Genomic DNA, 18,410 nt, shown 5'->3' with positions numbered 1-18,410 from the left:
CCATGGCAACAGTAGAAAAACGACAAGACCTGGGTTGCTGTCGTGAAACACTTAACGGTTTCCCTTACCTAAGTGAACAGTTTAAGAGATTATATGCAACACCCTTAAGTCATTCCCTTAATTAAGGGGAAATCACCTTAAGTGTCATACTTAAGGGAAAAACTTAAGGTGCTTTATGCAACGGGGCACTGGCCTTTATTCCTCTTTATTCCTCATTTGTTCATTTACCTTGATGTGATCAGATTTTGACCTAGTAGCGCTTTGGATCATAGAGACCTTGATCACTAAAACCATCATCCTCTCAACTGAGGCATGACAGCAGGAGAATAATAGAGTTTGGAGACTCTCTTTAGTCATCAGGCTAATCTGAGATAGGCCTATTGTATCACATGTGGGCTAATTAGTGCTGTGTTTATTCCAAACCCCTCGATACCAAAAAAGTCGACCTTGGAATTATTTCTAGATATTGCACAAAAGAGGTTTGGCTGCCTTGGGCCTCCCTCCCTCTCCCTCTCTCTCTCTCTCTCGCTCATTCTCTTTGGCTTTCTCATGATTTCACATGCTTCAGATTATTTTACATTTTACATTATTTTAGCCCTCAAGCTCTGGAAAAAATAGACCATTTCTTATGGCATGAGCCAGGGCTACTGAATGAATTATGCGTGTTAAAATCTATATAGTACAAGCAATGTTTGGTTACTACAAGAGTATTCATAAGGATGTGGATTGCAGCAAACAATTGGATTGCTGAGCGATATACCAGTTCCAATTTCGTGTATGGTATGTATTTTTTTTTAATACTGCCATACTGGTGCATGGCTGAAACAATTGCGGAATCTATTCAACTGCCACAAATAGCACTAAGTAGAGTGTATTGAGAGGGGACCTCTATTAACTACATACACTTCTTTATATAACTTTATATTACTTTATAACACAGTAATAAATAATCCACACAACTAATTCTCTTTAACATAATACCATATAGAGCTATGGATACCGCTATGTGAAAAACGTAGACAGAATCACGAAATCCAGTCATAAATGAAACTTACTGTGTAAAGCGAAATGTCTTTGGATGAATAAATCAAAAGTAGGGCTGTACAATGAATCAAATCTTGATATGGACTAGTGTCTGTGAATATTAAAGCTCTAAAAGAATGCTAGTGTCTGCATGTTCTGCGTGTCTGTATGAATGAGTGCTGCAATTTCGTCTACTACTGAATACTGAAGCACGCGTGATGCTGATGGCGTTTTTCGCGTCTGGAGTCTCACTATTTGAGGACATGAATGCATAAACCTTATCGGCAGAACTACTCTGAGAGTCAATTCACGAGCATTTCACCATTTCATTTGGTAAAACTATTGTCATATCATATAAACACAGACACTCAAATAAAAGTTTGGTTTAACTTGAAGAAATTATAACTTGAAGAAATTATAACAGTTAGTCTATATAGATCCATTGCACAGTAGTGCACTTCAAGTAGTAGTTTATTGGAACGCACAGAAACATAAGGTCTTCATTACAACCTGCCAAAATAGAAGTTCGGTCTAACTTGAAGAAATTATGAAAGAAATATATTACTATTGCACAGTAGATATACTGTGATATACCGTGAAATGGCCAGAATCTTAAAAAATCCTGTGATACAGACTTTTTGTTCTACCGCCCAGCACTAGCCACATGTTTAACATGTCAAATATTTAATGGCATCTAATCGCATTCAAATATTGAATTGATGTAGCAAACACGAAATGAAATTGTAATTGAAATTTGAATTTAAGGAAGTAGACTTAAAATGGTATGAAATTCAATAGCAGGTGGAAGTAGTCAGGTAACAACACTAGTAACCCTCAATTTCACATTTAACAAACTATTCTACCTTTCAGAATTCCATCTTTTCTCCATTTACCTGATCGTCTTTTACTCAGTAGGCCCGGAGATATTTAAAAGTGAGGAGAGAGGATGAAAAATTTAAAGCTAACACACAGACAAACTGCTGACAGCGTCAGCTCTGGTGTTTCTCTTTGCGGCTGTTATGTGATTCCTGAATTCTTCATTCGTGCTGTAGCTGCATTAATATTGAAGCGCTGATCTAAAGTTCACCTCTCAGGTCTCCATTAGCAGATCACCCACGCTGCTGCGGTGCCCGCTCGTGTCAAGACTAGAGGATGGGCCTGAATTTAGCCTAGTAGATTGGCACATTTGTTTCTGTTCTGCTTTCTCTTCTCTTTTCTGAGGATGTGGAGGCAGAGAGGCAGTGTTCAGAGATTGAGCTCAAGTCAAAACAGTTAATGGTCAGATAGTGTTGAGGCCAGTGATACAGGGGAAAGCACTTTCCACAACTCCTGTAACATCTGCAAGGGAGAGATCACCTCAGTATAACACAAATTTGGTTTTAATTGCACAAAATCTATGAACAGATCATGAGCTGTGTATTGGATAAAATAGCTCTTTTTTTGTATAGGCAAACCCTGATGGAAAAAACAACAGGTCATTGCAGCTTCAAGGAATATTCCAGGTTAAATACAAGTTAAGCTCTATCGATTTCTACAGGCTTATATTTCGATTTGTAAAAGCTAAATGAAAATTGCATGTACGATAATGGACAGACAGTTAAAGTCTATGGGGCAAGTTATTTGTGAGGATTTAAATGTGAAACTTGTAATTTGCTGCCCACGAAACGTTTCTTATTATTATCAATGTTGAAAACAGTCGTACTGCTTAATATTTTGTGAAAAATGAGAAAAAAACTTAATGACCCCAAACTATTGAACAGTAGTATAGCAAGGTTAAAAAGTAATTTTACCACTAGGCTCATGTCAATTTATAGAGCTTCACTTGTCAATTACGTCACCAGTTTTGGCCATTATTTTGTACATTGTCACATAACTAAACCAGTACTTCCAATAGCAAAGCTGAGGTGACCACTACCTTCCACCACTTTAACCCAGTAGGGTCAACCTAATTGGAGGTAGTGGTCACCTTGACTATACTAGTATGACTGGTTGAGTTAGTTTCTTGCTAAACCAGCTACCAACAGAAAAGCAACAAAAGGATAGTAAGAAAGTAAAATTAGCAAAAGTACCCATGTAAAAAAAAAAAAAAAAAAAATGAGACAAGAGTCTCTCTATCTTGGTAGTGAAGCAAACTTACAATTGTTTCTTTTGGACTCAGCGGTTTGGACAGTTGTGTCACAGCAGTAGGGTAAATGACAGCAGTATCTGGCCACACTGTTTCAAGATGCCATCTTCAATCAAGAGCTGAATCACTCTCAGAGAGAAAAAAAACAACAACATAACATTGACATTTCACACAAGCAGTTATTTACTGGTGACAATTTTATAGTGATTCATGTGTCCCCTGCAATCAAGGCAGTAGTGTCATGTGAAATGTATTCTGAATGTGTGGTGTGCGGATCGCTTACATGTCAGACATTCTTAAAAACGCTGCTGCATGCTGCTGTGTTTGAGAAAGATCACTCCCTAGAGACTGACCTTATAGACTTCCGGATACTTGCTGTTCTCGGAGAGCTCACCTCAGGACACAGAAAACCATCGATTACCTCCATCAGGGTAAATGAGAGGAGTTCATACCCCTCTAAAACTCTAAATAGATGAATAAACAGACTGCTGAGTGTCTTTGTTGACTGGCTCAGTGAGTTTTAATCTGCTTTAATGGGACAGTAAGTAATATGGCTGTCAGGGTTGTAGTGTGTAATGATTCTTAATGGTTTTGCCCACTTCTGTAAAGAATTTAGAAACAGACCAAAAAGGTTTGGATTTGTCGTGCAAGTACGAGGCACAAGTGAGCTGGCATGTCCTTTTGTGTCGTGTGTTATGTTGCTTTCCAACTCTGTCCCTTTTGACTATCAGGTGTACATCTATGACGTTCTTTATACACATGAGCTGCGTCCGAAAACCTAGGTAGCTGACTTGCTGCCACACTGCCTTATCAAGCAATGTAAATTAGTGCTTGTGCATGAAGGCACCTCATGAAACTGATTTCAGACAGACTTCTGAGGCAGGGTAACAGTTTATTGATCTACAGCAATATAGCGCAAGCTTTGGGGAGAACTAAACAAATATTTAATTGCTACAGTAGTAATTTCTCACTAGATATGACATCAAAAGTGGAAAATGTTGGTCAGAAATGTACATTTACTCACAAACTGGCCAGCAAACGCAACTTTCGGATGCCATCTTTATTTTCCTTGCTCAACAGAATGGAAAGCACAGGATTGTGAGATATCAAAGGCAGCTAAGGATACATCTATGCTGCCTTGAAAAAACGATCAGATGACGGTATCTCAGGAATCTCATAGGATTCGGACGTGACTTGATGCCTTCCTACCTTGAAATGTATCCTCCAAAGGCAGAATTTTCCAGTTTTCGGACACAGCCCTGGAAAGGGTGGTGCTCATCAGAGCTAATTGGATGTAGTCTGCATCAAAAAATCAAGTAATCATTATTTATATACTGATCTACACTAGTGCACTAACGTGGATACCGAAATAGAGCCCATAATGGAGTGACATGAATAAAACAAGTACATGAATGAAACATAAAAGTAACATAGATTAAATTATACATATGTTTATAGATTTAGGTGCCATAAATGAAAAATATTTTGAATATAAAAAAAAAGAAATAGTAAAAATATCATAAAAACAACATAAACATAACAAAATAAATTAAATTAATGTAATTAAATTATAAACACACCTGGAGCAGTGGGCAGCCATTTTATGCTTTGGTGCCCTAGGAGCAATATATAATATATTGTTGACATAAATGTATGGAGAGGTTACTAAATTCGGCTTTTAGACAAACCTTTTTTTACCCACAACCATCGTGCAACTTTTTTCCCCAAAAGATATAATACATTAAAGTTAAAATTTGCATTTAAAGGATTAGTTCACTTCTGAATTAAAATTTCCTGATAATTTACTCAACCCCATGTCATCCAAGATGTTTATCTCTTTCTTTCTTCGGCTGAAAAGAAATTAAAGTTTTTGAGGAAAACATTCCAGGATTTTTCTCCATTTAGTGGACTTCAGCAGGATCCGTCCAGTGGGTTGAAGGTCCAAATTGCAGTTTTAGTGCAGCTTCAAAGGGCTCCACAGAGTCCACACGATCCCAGCTGAGCAATAAGGGTCGAAACGATCGGTCATTTTCCAAAAAAGGAAAAGAAAAAAAAGTAAGTATATACTTTTTAACCACAAATGCTAGTCTTGCACTGCTCTGCGATGTGCCACACATTATGTAAACAAATTGGAAAGATCACACGTGACATAGGCGGAAGTACAGAGCAAGTGTTTACAAAGCGAATGTGCAAAGACAAAGTCAAACGGCTTTACAACGATGTCGGACGATTTTGAAGTTGGAGGAGAAAATTAGCTTTTCGTCTACGTCTACACTGTAAAAAATTATGATGATATCATGATTTGTTATCACAACTTTTTTTCTTTTGTCAAATCAACTTACATAATAATATATACATAATATTTTGAGTTTTTGTTGATTAATCCAATCGGCTTCATTGTATTAACTCAAATTTTTTATTTCAATGAACTCAAAATTTTAAGGCAACCAGGTAACTTACTTTTTTAAATTAAACCAACAATTCTTTTTAACAGTATCCAACGTGATTACGTAATGTGCGGTAAAAAGTATATAGTTTTTATTGTTTTGTTTTGTTTTTTAGAAAATGACTGATCATTTCACTAGATAAGGCCCTCATTTCTTGGCTGGTATAATGTAGAGCCCTTTGAAGCTGCACTGAAACTGCAATTTGGACCTTCAACCCATTGTACCCTGTTGAAGTCCACTATATGGAGAAAAATCCTGGATGGTTTCCCTTAAAAACCTTGATTTCTTTTGGACTGAAAAAAAAAATAGACATCAACATCTTGGATGACATGGGGGTGAGTGAATTATCAGGAAATTTTAATTCAGAAGTGAACTAATCCTTTAAATTCCAAAAGTGTCTATATTCATAATAAAATACTAGCTTTACTACTTACTAAATACTGTGCAGTATATAATATATAATAAAGCTGGAGTCCATATTCAGTCTAAAAATGGCCTTGGTCTTATCTTGTTGCCTTTTTGTCTTATGTCCACCCTACTGATCACAGATGGAGATGTTGAACTCCATGGACGCCAACAAGGTTGAACAGTTCCTAAAAATGATGAAAATATTTCATGATAATATCAGTCTGATAATATTAGTTTGGATGGCTGGTTTAAGAGCCCTGCACTATGGCAGCTGTACTTTAAAGTGGATTAGGGGTCACTTGCTGTGCATTGTAGGAGATTTGCACCCTGCGTGCAGCTTTTCTCTGCTGCCTGTGACTGAAGGATTTACTTTCTGAACTGAGATTTGCCTTATAATATTTGATGTAATATTATGGTTATATTATACCGAAAAAAAAAACCCTCATTGCTGTTGGTTTCAATTCAGAAAACTGTTACTGACCAAGTGCACATCTGCACTCGAGGAAAATTATCGATACCAGGCAACACATTTGTTATTCTAGTCTCCCAGAGCGTTTAATAGCATACAGCTCTTAATCATATCTAAAGTGCTTTCAAGCGCTGTAATGCCGCACCATTGGCCATCAAGTAAAAACAGCACAGCAGGTGTGCAGCACCTGTCAACATTAATGAGCTCCAATTCTTTATGCAGCAGGATTTCAGGTTTTGATCCTTCAGTAATTATAGCGAGCGCTCTGTACTTTTGAATTTACTGTAGTTTCAGGAATATATTTGATACTCGTTGTACAAGCTTAAAAACTATTCGCACTTCAAACGCTGCGCTTAACGATTCATGTTGGCTCAGGATTGCAAGGTTACAAGCACTGATGAAGGAAACGGCATTGTGAACGTCCAACCATGCCAGGGTAAGCAGAGCGCTCCTTTCAGATGTGATCATGGATATGAAACCATTCCCTGTGAAGGATTCACCCTCCACAGTGAGACATGAACATGAAACGGCATTTGCAACTCATTTTACTTTTGTGATGACACACTTCCTAGTGAAAAAATATGGGACGTGACTTTATTTATATTTTATCCATCAGGAATTGAGTGAATCTTGGAAAGTGGGTGTTACATGGCAGAAAAAAAGACAAAATTATTTCAGAGACTATTAAAGATTACAGATACAAATATTAATTTTAATAACATGTGCTAATGAAGGAATGCCCTAATGTAATATTAATTTAATATAGATATTTTTTATCATTCTTAATGGTATAGATAGATAATACATTTTGATAAAAAAAAAAGAAATATATATATATATTCTCACTGTTATGATATTCTCACTGACTAGTTGTGTAGTTAAAGATACCTATCCCAAACTAGTTTTTTGTAATAGATGGTCCTATATCTATATAGTCATGTGTGTGGACTTTTTTTTTTTCTTTTGGGGTCAAACATGTTTTTCTGCTAAATCAAGTCTTTACAGTGTGTGTGTGTGTGTGTGTTTGTGGCTCCTATGTTTCTTCTGGTCATACATGTTCTCTCACTATAAAGTCTCTCAGCTTCTGGTGCGTTTGAAACCCTACAGGCTTTTTTGTTTCAGCTCTGATGGGTTTGAATGTTTATCTGACCTCGGATCTAGACTAAGATTTCATTACCAATATTAATCATGAAGACATAGTTGGACTGCTAAATGCCAATGCATTACAAGAGAGAGTCATCAATCCTCTTTGAACGTTATTCATAGAAAAATACCACAAATCATGAAAACATTGTCACCGTCACAGTGTGTTTAGAGTCACTTGTCTTGTCATGGGAAGCTTTATAGCACTAAATGAACTTGAAATCGATCATAAATCATTCATTTAATATGACCTTTGTCAATGATTTGGGTAAACCATAGATCATCTGGCATAGTCAAATATAACTAAACAAAATATATAAAAAAAAAAAAAAAAAAAAAAATATATATATATATATATATATATATATATATATATATATATATATATAAAAATACACACACATATGATGTTTGATTTCATATAAAATGAGATATAAAATAATTTTGTAAATATTATTATTTACACCCTTCTTAAGGGTGAGATTGAACTGTGTTTGCATAAAACTAAAGGAATGTAGAAGTAGGGTATCAGAACGGACCACATTTCCATATTTTATATGAAATGAAGGAAATGTAATGATAAGGATGTGTTTTCCAGATGTCTAAAATAGCCTAAGGCCATTTTAGTCTTTGGCTCGGCTGGATGAGCTGATATCAAGCTTTGAACATGTTCAATAAGGCTGTGATCTGTTTCACCACATGGAGTCGAATGTTTCAGAGCTTTATTCAAGAATGGGTAGTCATAGGATCACTAAGATCATTACTATCCGTTCACACTTTGGTGTTACTCAGCACAGCCTCACTAGCGCTCTGAATATTGACATTTAAGTATGATGTTCTTTATATTGTGGCCATCTCCAGTGCTGTATAAAGAATCCTCACACACTCAGTCACTGTGACTCCAGGGAGTAAAAATATAGCAGAATAAAAGTGTCTCAGGGTGAACTGCCGATAACATCTGTCTGAATGTCCACATGCTCTTTTTTTTTATCTGAAATGTGTTTTTACCATTGAGTCCTATAGGCTTTTTCCATTCTCTGTGAAGGTTATTTTTATACAATAGACCGCCAAGTCAAGACCAGCTTGACCTTTTCTCTGGCTTTTGTTAACTAAGGAAAAAAATAAAGAAATTCCAAACGAATGAATTGGCACATAGACCACCAGCAGGGTGTAGTCTGGCCCGCTCCCTCCATCAATCACCCCGGCCTCCATTGCCTGTTTGTTATTTCAATATCCGTGTCCAAATACCTGGAAACTGAAAGGTTGAGGCATGTCAGAGCTGTCCGTCGCTCTGTTTCAATCGTTCCCTGTGCAGACACGCTGGATTGACTTGTTAGAAGTCTAGACTGCGTCGCCTCCTTGTCCTTTGCGCCATAGCTGAGAATCTATTTTAGGGAATCTATATGAAGTTTAACAGTTTTTACACTCTATGCCGCCACAGGTTTCTTCTTGAATGTGTGTTTTTGAGGTTCAAATGATGGTGTGTTAGTGTCATCAATGTGAATTCTAGCTATTTATCGCTTATGCTAGGATTTAGTATTATCGGTAACACTAATGTGGTTTGTTAACATTAACAAGAACTAACAATGAACTTTCTTAGAGCATTTATTAATCTTTGTTCATGTTAGTTAAATAAAATAAACATGTTAGTTCAAAGTTTTAATTAGTAATTAAAATAATTAGTATTTGGTAACACTTGAGTCATTACTGGTGGGTTACCATGAACTTCACTTTAGAATACTGATCCAAATAATTAGTAATTCCTGTAGAAGGATGTAGTAACATTTGAGTCATTACTATCCAAAACCTTACAAAAAATCTCAAAACTTTACAATGACTTCAGTCAATATTAAGGAGTTATCATGCTTTTCAGATTTCACAAATTACTCACTTTACAACTAAAATTACAAATTTGGTCAAGAAAAAAGTCAACAAAATGATTAAAGCAATCTGATTTCACCAACTAGAGGTCGACCGTTATGGGTTTTTCTCTGGCCGATGCTGATATTTAGAAATCAGGGCAGCTGGTGGCCGATATATGATGCCGATTTTTTGGGCCGATTTTCTTTTTTTCCCCTTCATCTTATAAAATCTAACAGTTAAGTAATATGAAGTTTAACAGAAAACTGCTTAAATTTATTGAACAACATGAGCCTCTCCAATCATTGCACTAAAAATAATTTATACGTTAAATATTAAATACACAAAACAGATAATCAAAAATCTAGACTGTCAAATTAACTTAGTGGTAGCCTAATCCATAGTAATAATAATGGCTCAACTTTTTAAGCACCTTTTCAAAACTATTCTGAAGCATGCTTCTATACTGTAAGTCAAATAGCCATAATCTAAGTGATAACAAAAATAAGAGTTCACCCATGTTACACAGCCTGCTGCTCATAACTGCATAGAGTGCACTGGCCACGAGCGATGACATCGTGGAGGCTATGTGTCGGACCCACAGACACATTTAATGCGGAAAATTAATATGCACGTTTTAGCCAGAAGTTTCGTCTGAATTGCACATGTTTCTACTTTCACATGCAATTGACTTGTTGCACTTATGACAAACATGGTCAGCATCAATTCTAATAGGCTACAACGTAATTACTCTTTCAAATCGGTCTGTTTTCCCCTGCCATCATTAGTTGCTCCGTCTCACATGCAGCCTCAGAGGGAGAAGTTCTCCCGTAACGTACAGAAACAGAATTGATAACGTCAGAGTTGATCTATGGAACGCAGGCTTGTATAATAATTTAGCCGCTTGGCTCTGCTAGCCTAAGGCCGTGTGTCCACCAAATAGTTTTTTCCAGCTGCTAGAGTACTTTTTCAATTGTTTTCAATGGGAACGCCGCGTTTTTAAAACGCCAGGAGCGTAACGAGGTGCTGAGCGTCTTTTTCACGCTCAAGCACTGAGAGCTTGGCGTTTTTTACTCGTCGCCTCGAGTTGAAGAATGTTCAACTTTGAAAGCAATTGAAAATGTACACTAGCAGCTGGAAAAAACGCTTTATTGGACACACTGCCTAAACTACAGCTGGTTAAAGGCTTGCACACCTCGTCTGCATGCAGGACGATCCGCGTGTACAACAGGGCATGTGTGAGTGACTTGAGAGTTTCAAAACAGCAGTCCACTAAATCTGTTTTTCCACACTCAAGGCCAAAAGAGTATACTTTGAAAGGCTCGTGTGCTCAACTGTGCATGAGATGCAGTGGAACACAAAAAATAAAGTATAACTGGTCCTTTATGTGGGTGGAATGGCAATTGCACCTGCCTATTAATCGGCCTAATTTGCAGTCGGCCGATGCCGATTAATTAAAAAATGCCAAAAATCGGCCCGATATATGGACCGGCCGATCAATCCGTCGACCTCTAGAACAAACGATAGACATTTTTAACCCTTAAATGCATGTTTCACCAATCATTCTTACATATTCGGGTCTTTATTGACCCGGATCTATACCTAACACGGAAGGATCTCTACCTGTCGTGATAATATAAAACTCCTCTGATATTAGAGTAACAATTACAGAAGAATAAAATAAATCGTATTTTGTTACCTTATGGAGCTTGAAAGGGCTCCGTTTGAGCAGATGTTTTATGCCATCATCACTGTCCTCGTCAGAGCTCATTTCCCAGTAAATTCAGCAAATAATGGGCTAGTTTCATGTTTGAGGTCACGAATATGAGCCCATTCGCAATCTCAAACATATTCTCAACTATATAATTTTCAACGTCTTCAGAATCAATATTTCGATCACTAACAGATCACACCAGATCCATCCAGTTACAGTCATATTTGATTGCGTTCAGTACTCGCTCTGCAGTAAATCGCTGAACCATTTCAAGTTATTATTTCGTTTTCTGTCTAAATGAGTCGTCACTTCAGCATTGTGTATCAGACATTGACACCTTGTGGAATAAAGGTGAATTGCACTTATTCTGTCATCTAAGATTCAATTATTGTTGTGCAGAAAAAAATATATGTACACTCATACATACTTTGGGTCGTTTGCGACCCTATACAATTTTTACAAAAAAATGAATACAAAAATATGCATTCTTTTATAATTTTATGTTGTTTTTTTTTTGTTATATTCTTTATAATGAGTTGATTGAGGAATACCAAAAAAAATGAACGAGGAGGAGGGTAGTGAATGACGTCCCGGGTCACTAAAGACCAGAGGTAAGCATTTAAGGGTTAAAAGTGAAGTGTGTAACTATGCCATTGCAACAATAATTACTGTTTTCAAACAGAATTCCCAAACAGTTTTCTGTTTCCTATTGGTTGAACAAACAGGTAGTCCCGCCCCAGACTTATGTCATTGGTTGAATCAGTTTTGCCGTGTCGGGATGCTCAAATAAACAGTAATGATTTGATAGCACCAGAATGATGCAGTGTCAATTGTCTTATTTATAGTTGACTGTCATATTAATCTGTGATAGAAAAAAGTATTTAACATAAAAAACTGGACACTTTTCCTTTAAGAATGTTCTTTCCCTCTTTTGGGTCTTTTTATGTCTTCTTAAAGAGTTTTCAAAGTGATTTACGTGCTGAGAAAAACAGGGAGAGTTCTGAAGATACCTTCTAATATAATGGATATGAAATGTCTCATTCTCAAGGATTTGCCACTAAATAACTGCACAGAGATGGAAAGGCAGGGAAAAACCACACAAAGAGTGAAAGTAGCCAAAAACACAAGTGTATTCCCTGCCTGACACCTCCCCTACCTTTGGAGCAGAGCCAGTAATTGTAAAAGAAAAGCTGCCTCCAGGAAAACTAGTAAATAAAGTGGAAGGTGCGGAAAAGAAGATATAAAGCGCTCTTAAAATGAAAGAGGGGCTTTATATCAAGATAATCCACAAATGCTTACATTGCATGTCCTGCCTGGGTGTGTGTGTAGTGTGTGTGTGTGTGCAACAAAATGGCTCTTTTATGAAAGGTTAAACAAGCAGTAGAGCGCTTCTCCTCTGTGCCCTGTGCCGTTGCCCTGCGCTCCAGGAGGCCAGGGAGCACGGGGCCCTCGTGCTGGGCACGCGATACTCTGCCGGGGCCCCCCGGGGCCCTATTGATCTCTAGATGTTAAGCTCCCGCCTCCCACACACTCACGGATATTTGCGTCTCAGTCTGTGCTGAAGAGACATATTGGAGTCATGAGATTTCTAAAGCAGCTTGTTTGAATGTTTCATCTGATAGACAGTCAATTCCTGCAGGGCTTCATGCTGTGACCGTTTACCTCTCTAAACACTTTTCAAATCCAGATCGCACATTTTACTTTCCTAATGTATGTTCCTGGCAGTGTTATTTTAGTATAATTATATACTATAATAGTTTTTAACAATATTATCTCTTTTTATTTTTTATATTTTCTTCATTTTAATTTTTTAAATGTGTCTATATAGGTTTTTTTCTCCAGTTTTAGTTATTTTACATACAGTTAAACTAAATTAAAATGAGAAATGTTGCCTTGGCACCATCTGAAGTAAAAAAAAAAAAAAGTTTATATTTTATTTTATTTCATTTAACATTTATTTCAAGTAAATTTGTAAGGTTTTAGTTTTAGTTAAATATAACAACGCTGGTTCTTGGTTGTGTAAAATTCAGAATCAAAGAACTGACTCGCTTTCAATTCATGAGTGTGAAATTGAGTTGAATTTGCAACAACCCACAGGAATTTGAATTGAAATGACAGGAAGTGGAATTTACTGAATTGCAATTCAAAGAAATTTGACACAGTTAATACATTCTGTGAAATGAAGTGTTCTTCCACCACTTCAAATGCTCTTTCATAAATGTTATATACAGACATTAAAAGCCAACATTTAAAATGTATTTTCATACTAACAAACTTTGCTTTTCTAATATTTACATATACACTCTAAAAAAATGTTTGGACACATAATTACTAGAGGCAACAATAATAATCAAAAGGTGTACATTTATTAATAAGCAATTTAATAAATGTCTATTGTTTATTATTCATCATCTTATTAATACATTTATTAAACATATTAATACATGTTATTTTCCAGCATATTTTGGGTTAATTTTAAGCAAGCAATAATTTGTATACAACAGTTGAGTTAAATAAAACTACCCAGCACGTTGGGCAAACATTTAACCCAACCACTGGGTTAAAACAACCCAATTGCTGGGTTTGTCCATTTTCAACCCAACTTGGGTTGTTTTTAACCCATCATTTTTTAGAGTGTATATTAACTAATACTTTGAATTTCAAGTCATATTCATATCCATAGTTAAATTGAAATTCTACATCTGGTTTGCAACCTTGATTCAATTTTAGGAATTGAATTGATCTTTATCTTAGTAATCTTTTGTCAAAATGTCAATTAGCTTTACTTCAAAAACAAGCTTCTTTTTCAGTTGATTTCACAATTTCCTCTTTTTAAATTCCTATTTTTCTTTTTTCCCCATTCCTCTGCAACCAAAGAGACTTTTTAATTCCTGATGAATGAAATCAAGTCTTGTACATTTTTCTCATTTAATGTACTGTTGTACTTGAAAAATATCATGAAAGAAATTTTACGAAAGTATAATAGGTTGCAAACAGCATTTTTTGTTGCCATTGTATTGTTTTTCACTCTTGTCTCTTGGCTTAGTGTGCATACTTCATGAGTACCATGAGCTCTGACTGTGTCTTCAATAGACAATCATCTTACAAGTCTAAATGGCTCACTTGAAGCCTAAACAATCTTAAGTGCTGTTGAGTGGCTTCATTTGACCTAAAAAAATAAAAAATCACTTTTAACTCTTTTTAAATTTAACTATTTGTTAAATTTTGATTAGTTTTTAAAAATACAATGATAGTGACTGTGTATGTGACTCCATCAAAGTAGTAAAGTAAAAAATGTCAACATGACTTCCAGCTCTCACAAAATGAAGTCTCCATATGACTTCAAGCTCTCATAGAAGACTTTGCAATATAGTACGCGAGTCATTTTCTTTTTTTGAGTGAGCTGTTCCTTTAAACACTAAGATTTCTCTTCCAACTTCTGCCAGTTTGGAATCGATCACGGACACTTTGCACAGACTGTCTTTGTAATGGAAAATTCTCTCTCCTGAACCCAACAAATACGTTTCTGTTTTTTGCCACTTCACAGTAATGAGTGCTGATGTGGCTTTTACAATTATCAGTACAACAAAAGCTAAAAGAAGGATGATTCATTATATAATTAAATTAATCACAAACTACCATCAAATTAAAGATCACAGGATGTTCCTTTAATGACTTGGTGGTGTTTCAAATTTAAAGCATGTCTTGTCACCAACAGTTAATCAATATCGATCAATAATCAGTAAGATTAGAGAGGTCATTTTGAATAATTAGAGGTGTTGAATTGCCTCGGGTTACTCTGGTCACTCACTGGTTATCTGATTTGAATTGATTACCTGATTTGCATTTCTAACCAGGATACCATCCCCATTAATTCCATATCCAGATCATTGTAAAGATTGTATGACACACATGATATTTCTGCAGTTGTATAACACATTAAAGTAGTGATAGAGGGAGAGAATACAATGAGAGAGGCAAGGCTCAAGATTGAAACAGTGAATGTATAACTGTAGAAAGAAGATAAAAGTGTGTCCATACAGAGCCGTGCTGAGATAAACAGGTGGGCACAGGCAGGCAGACTGGTATTAGCGGCCACATGCATACCCACGATCCAAAATTAACACTCTCAAACTGTCAGGTGCCAAATGTGTTGAAACTGGTGTTGGAAAATAAGTTTACTTTACTGTAACTTCAATGTGGATTAAGTTGAATTGCGAATGTAAGCAAAAGAAAACATTTTTGTGACTTTTGTTTTCAACCATCGTGCAGATTCAGTACACTGAAAAAATTGGTGTAGCATTTACTTTGAAACAGTTTTCACTCAGAAATTGCTAATAAATTTCACAAATAGTTACAAAGAGATGGCAGGTAACTACGGAGCCACTAAAGTGAAAAATTGCAGACTTTTCGCATGGCGTGTGAGAAACCTTTTTTGCGTGTTACAATTTCCGGTTTGTACTATAATCTTTCCTTCATGCGTCACTGCCTTCTTACTATGAAGAAAACAAGAGCATAGTTGTACATGAATTATTAGAGATCAAAATTGTGAGCAATATTTGGGCAGTACCTCTAATATCAAGACCTTTGAGCGCCATAAAATGGGCTATGGCTCAATACAGCTATGTGCATTGTCTATTTTGCCAAGTTCAATGGTTGATAAAAAAAACTGGTATAGTAAGAAGTGCTCAAAAATTGGCTTTCAAGGCCATACTGTGTGGCGGTCGAGAAACCTTGCCGCAAACTGGGCTGATGGTGCAATAGGTGCAATATTGTGCATTGTTCACTTGCTAAGTTTAACGGTTCATTAAAAAGATAGGTACTGTACAGTAGTGCTCAAAGTGCTCAAAATTTGTATTTCATTTTGGCAGTTTATTTATATTCTCCCATATGAACCTTGAACAGCAAATTAAAAAAATATTGGCACAGTAAAATGTGCTAACAAAATATTTTCACAAGATCAGTGCACCTTTATATCACTTTGTTGGAAACGCATCCTTACAGGTGTTGGAGAAATGGGAGCGTTCAGCGGAAATTCTACCCGGAAGAATCTAATGCACGTCATGCATTTGATATTTACATTCATACTGTTGAATAAATTGTATTCAAACGTTTCTGTGCTTCCCGAGTCTTTCTGGTAGAAATGCTGAATTTCTTTATTCAGTTCTAACAGTGCTTATTGCGAGCAGCGGCATTGACATAAATGACTTTAAGTGTCGCGTTATATAAAGGGAAGGCTCACTCGTCAGTAAGTGACAAACAAATAAGTAGCCTTGTAATAGACAAACTGCTCTAACGAAACCCAAATTTTGAGCACTTTTTACCATACCAATCTTTTTTATGAACCATTGAAGAAAGCATAAAGGACAATGCAGCCCCTTTTGGTGCGGAGATAAACCACAGAGTTTAAATTCATTAAAGTGGATGTAAGGCCTTGAAATATGACATACTGCCCTAAAAGCCAAATCTTTTTTTATCTACCATTGAACTTGGCAAATAGGACAATGCACACAGCCAGATTGCACCATCAGCCCATTTTGAGTCACGATTTTTTTAGCAAATAGATCTCTAGTAAGAGCTCTATCATGCTTATCCATGCTCTCATTTTCTTCATAGCAAGATGGCAGTGACACACAAAGGAAAAAGTTAATGCTACACATAATCTGGAAATTGTATTTTCTTGTAAAACATACTCCAGTAATCTTTATTATTTTTACAGTGCAGATGTTTCTAGTTTTCTTTTCTTTTCTAGGACTCGATAAAGCCACCAGAAATATAGACTTATTTATGGTAGATACTGTTTCACCAAAATTTGTGAGGGGTTATTATGTAATTTAAAGGCCTGGTTTCACAGACAGGGCTTAGCCAGAGACAGGATTAGGCCTTAGTTCAATTAGGGTATTTAAAGGGTTAGTTCACCCAAAAATTAAAATTATGTCATTTATTACATACCCTCATGCCGTTCCACACCCATAAGACCTTTGTTAATCTTCGGAACGCAAATGAAGATATTTTAGTTAAAATCCGATGACTCAGTGAGGCTATAAGCAATGACATTTCCTCTCTCAAGATTCATAAAGGTACTAAAAACATATTTAAATCGGTTCATGTTAGTACAGTGGTTCAATATTAATATTATAAAGCGACGAGAATATTTTTGGTGTGCCAAAAAACAAAACAAAATGACAGCTTATATAGAACATTTTTGGCAAAAAACACTCTTTAAAATTGAGTCAAGATCCCTAAGTTTCTCATTTGATTTAAAAAAAAAAATGTGTATTGTTGTTTTTTTATAAGTATGTAATGGGATTCGATCAGAATTCTAACTCTAAGTATGAGCAAGAGTAATATTGATGTTTACCATAGCAAACTTTATGGTGAGCCAGAAAGTTTGGTCCCCAAAGCACAGGTGAAATGTACAATCCTACTCTTAGACATGTTATAAATCTGATATACAGTATTATTCATGAGCCTTCTGCTTTATACTGCTGCTGTTCTGGATGTTTCTGGCTGTAATGGAATGTAGTTTGCATGCTTTACGTACAGTGACATCCTGCGTCATTGGCCCATGCTGCTGATGAAAATGAACAAGAGCTGGATTTGTGGATATGGCGTGTGTTATGTTACTGGGTGCCTAAATATTCCCAGACAGGTCGATAGCTCGTCTGGTAAGACAAATGGCATGGTTACGAAAATCTTGCTAGAGCAAAATTGAAAAAAAAAAAAAAAAAAAAAAATCACTTCTAACAGCAGTCATTACTCTGGGAGGCCAATTAAAAAACAGCATCTCTGTACAACACCATCTGTAGCCAACAGCTATGAGTGTGTGCATGTGTAGTTTGTATTTATGTGTGTCATCGTCCCAAGAAAATCTAGGGCAATTAACAGAACAGTCAGAACATGAGCAATTATAGAAAGTCTCTTTTTTGTGTATCCAGAGAGAGCGGCGTCCCTCTGTGTCTCTCCTCTGGAATTCTTATCCCGTTAGGAGGTGGCGACCCGGGAAGTGCTTGGATGGTTAATGACCCCTTCACCCAGCGGAGATCTGCTCTCAGAGCTTTGCCTGGGGTTTTTAATTAAAACTGCACCCTAGTTCAAAGCACTCTGAAGGTTCTTGGTGCTGAGCCAGTGGGGTTGACTAAATATCTCATTTCCTGCTGCGGGGCAGAGACGAGGAAGGGCCGAGTGTAATTAGCCGATATGAGGAAGAGGAGGCTGCAG

General features: G+C 36.4%; 1 protein-coding gene across 1 annotated transcript in view; it reads left to right on the top strand.

The window, feature by feature from the left end:
* The window catches only part of LOC137020599 (MAM domain-containing glycosylphosphatidylinositol anchor protein 1), a 221,049-nt gene that overhangs the window by 116,413 nt on the left and 86,226 nt on the right, over positions 1-18,410 (top strand). The window lies entirely within an intron of this gene.

The sequence above is a fragment of the Chanodichthys erythropterus genome, chromosome 5 (assembly GCF_024489055.1).
Source record: "Chanodichthys erythropterus isolate Z2021 chromosome 5, ASM2448905v1, whole genome shotgun sequence".
In the NCBI taxonomy this organism is placed as follows: Eukaryota; Metazoa; Chordata; class Actinopteri; order Cypriniformes; family Xenocyprididae; genus Chanodichthys; species Chanodichthys erythropterus.
This window is presented reverse-complemented; position numbering and strand designations above follow the sequence as displayed.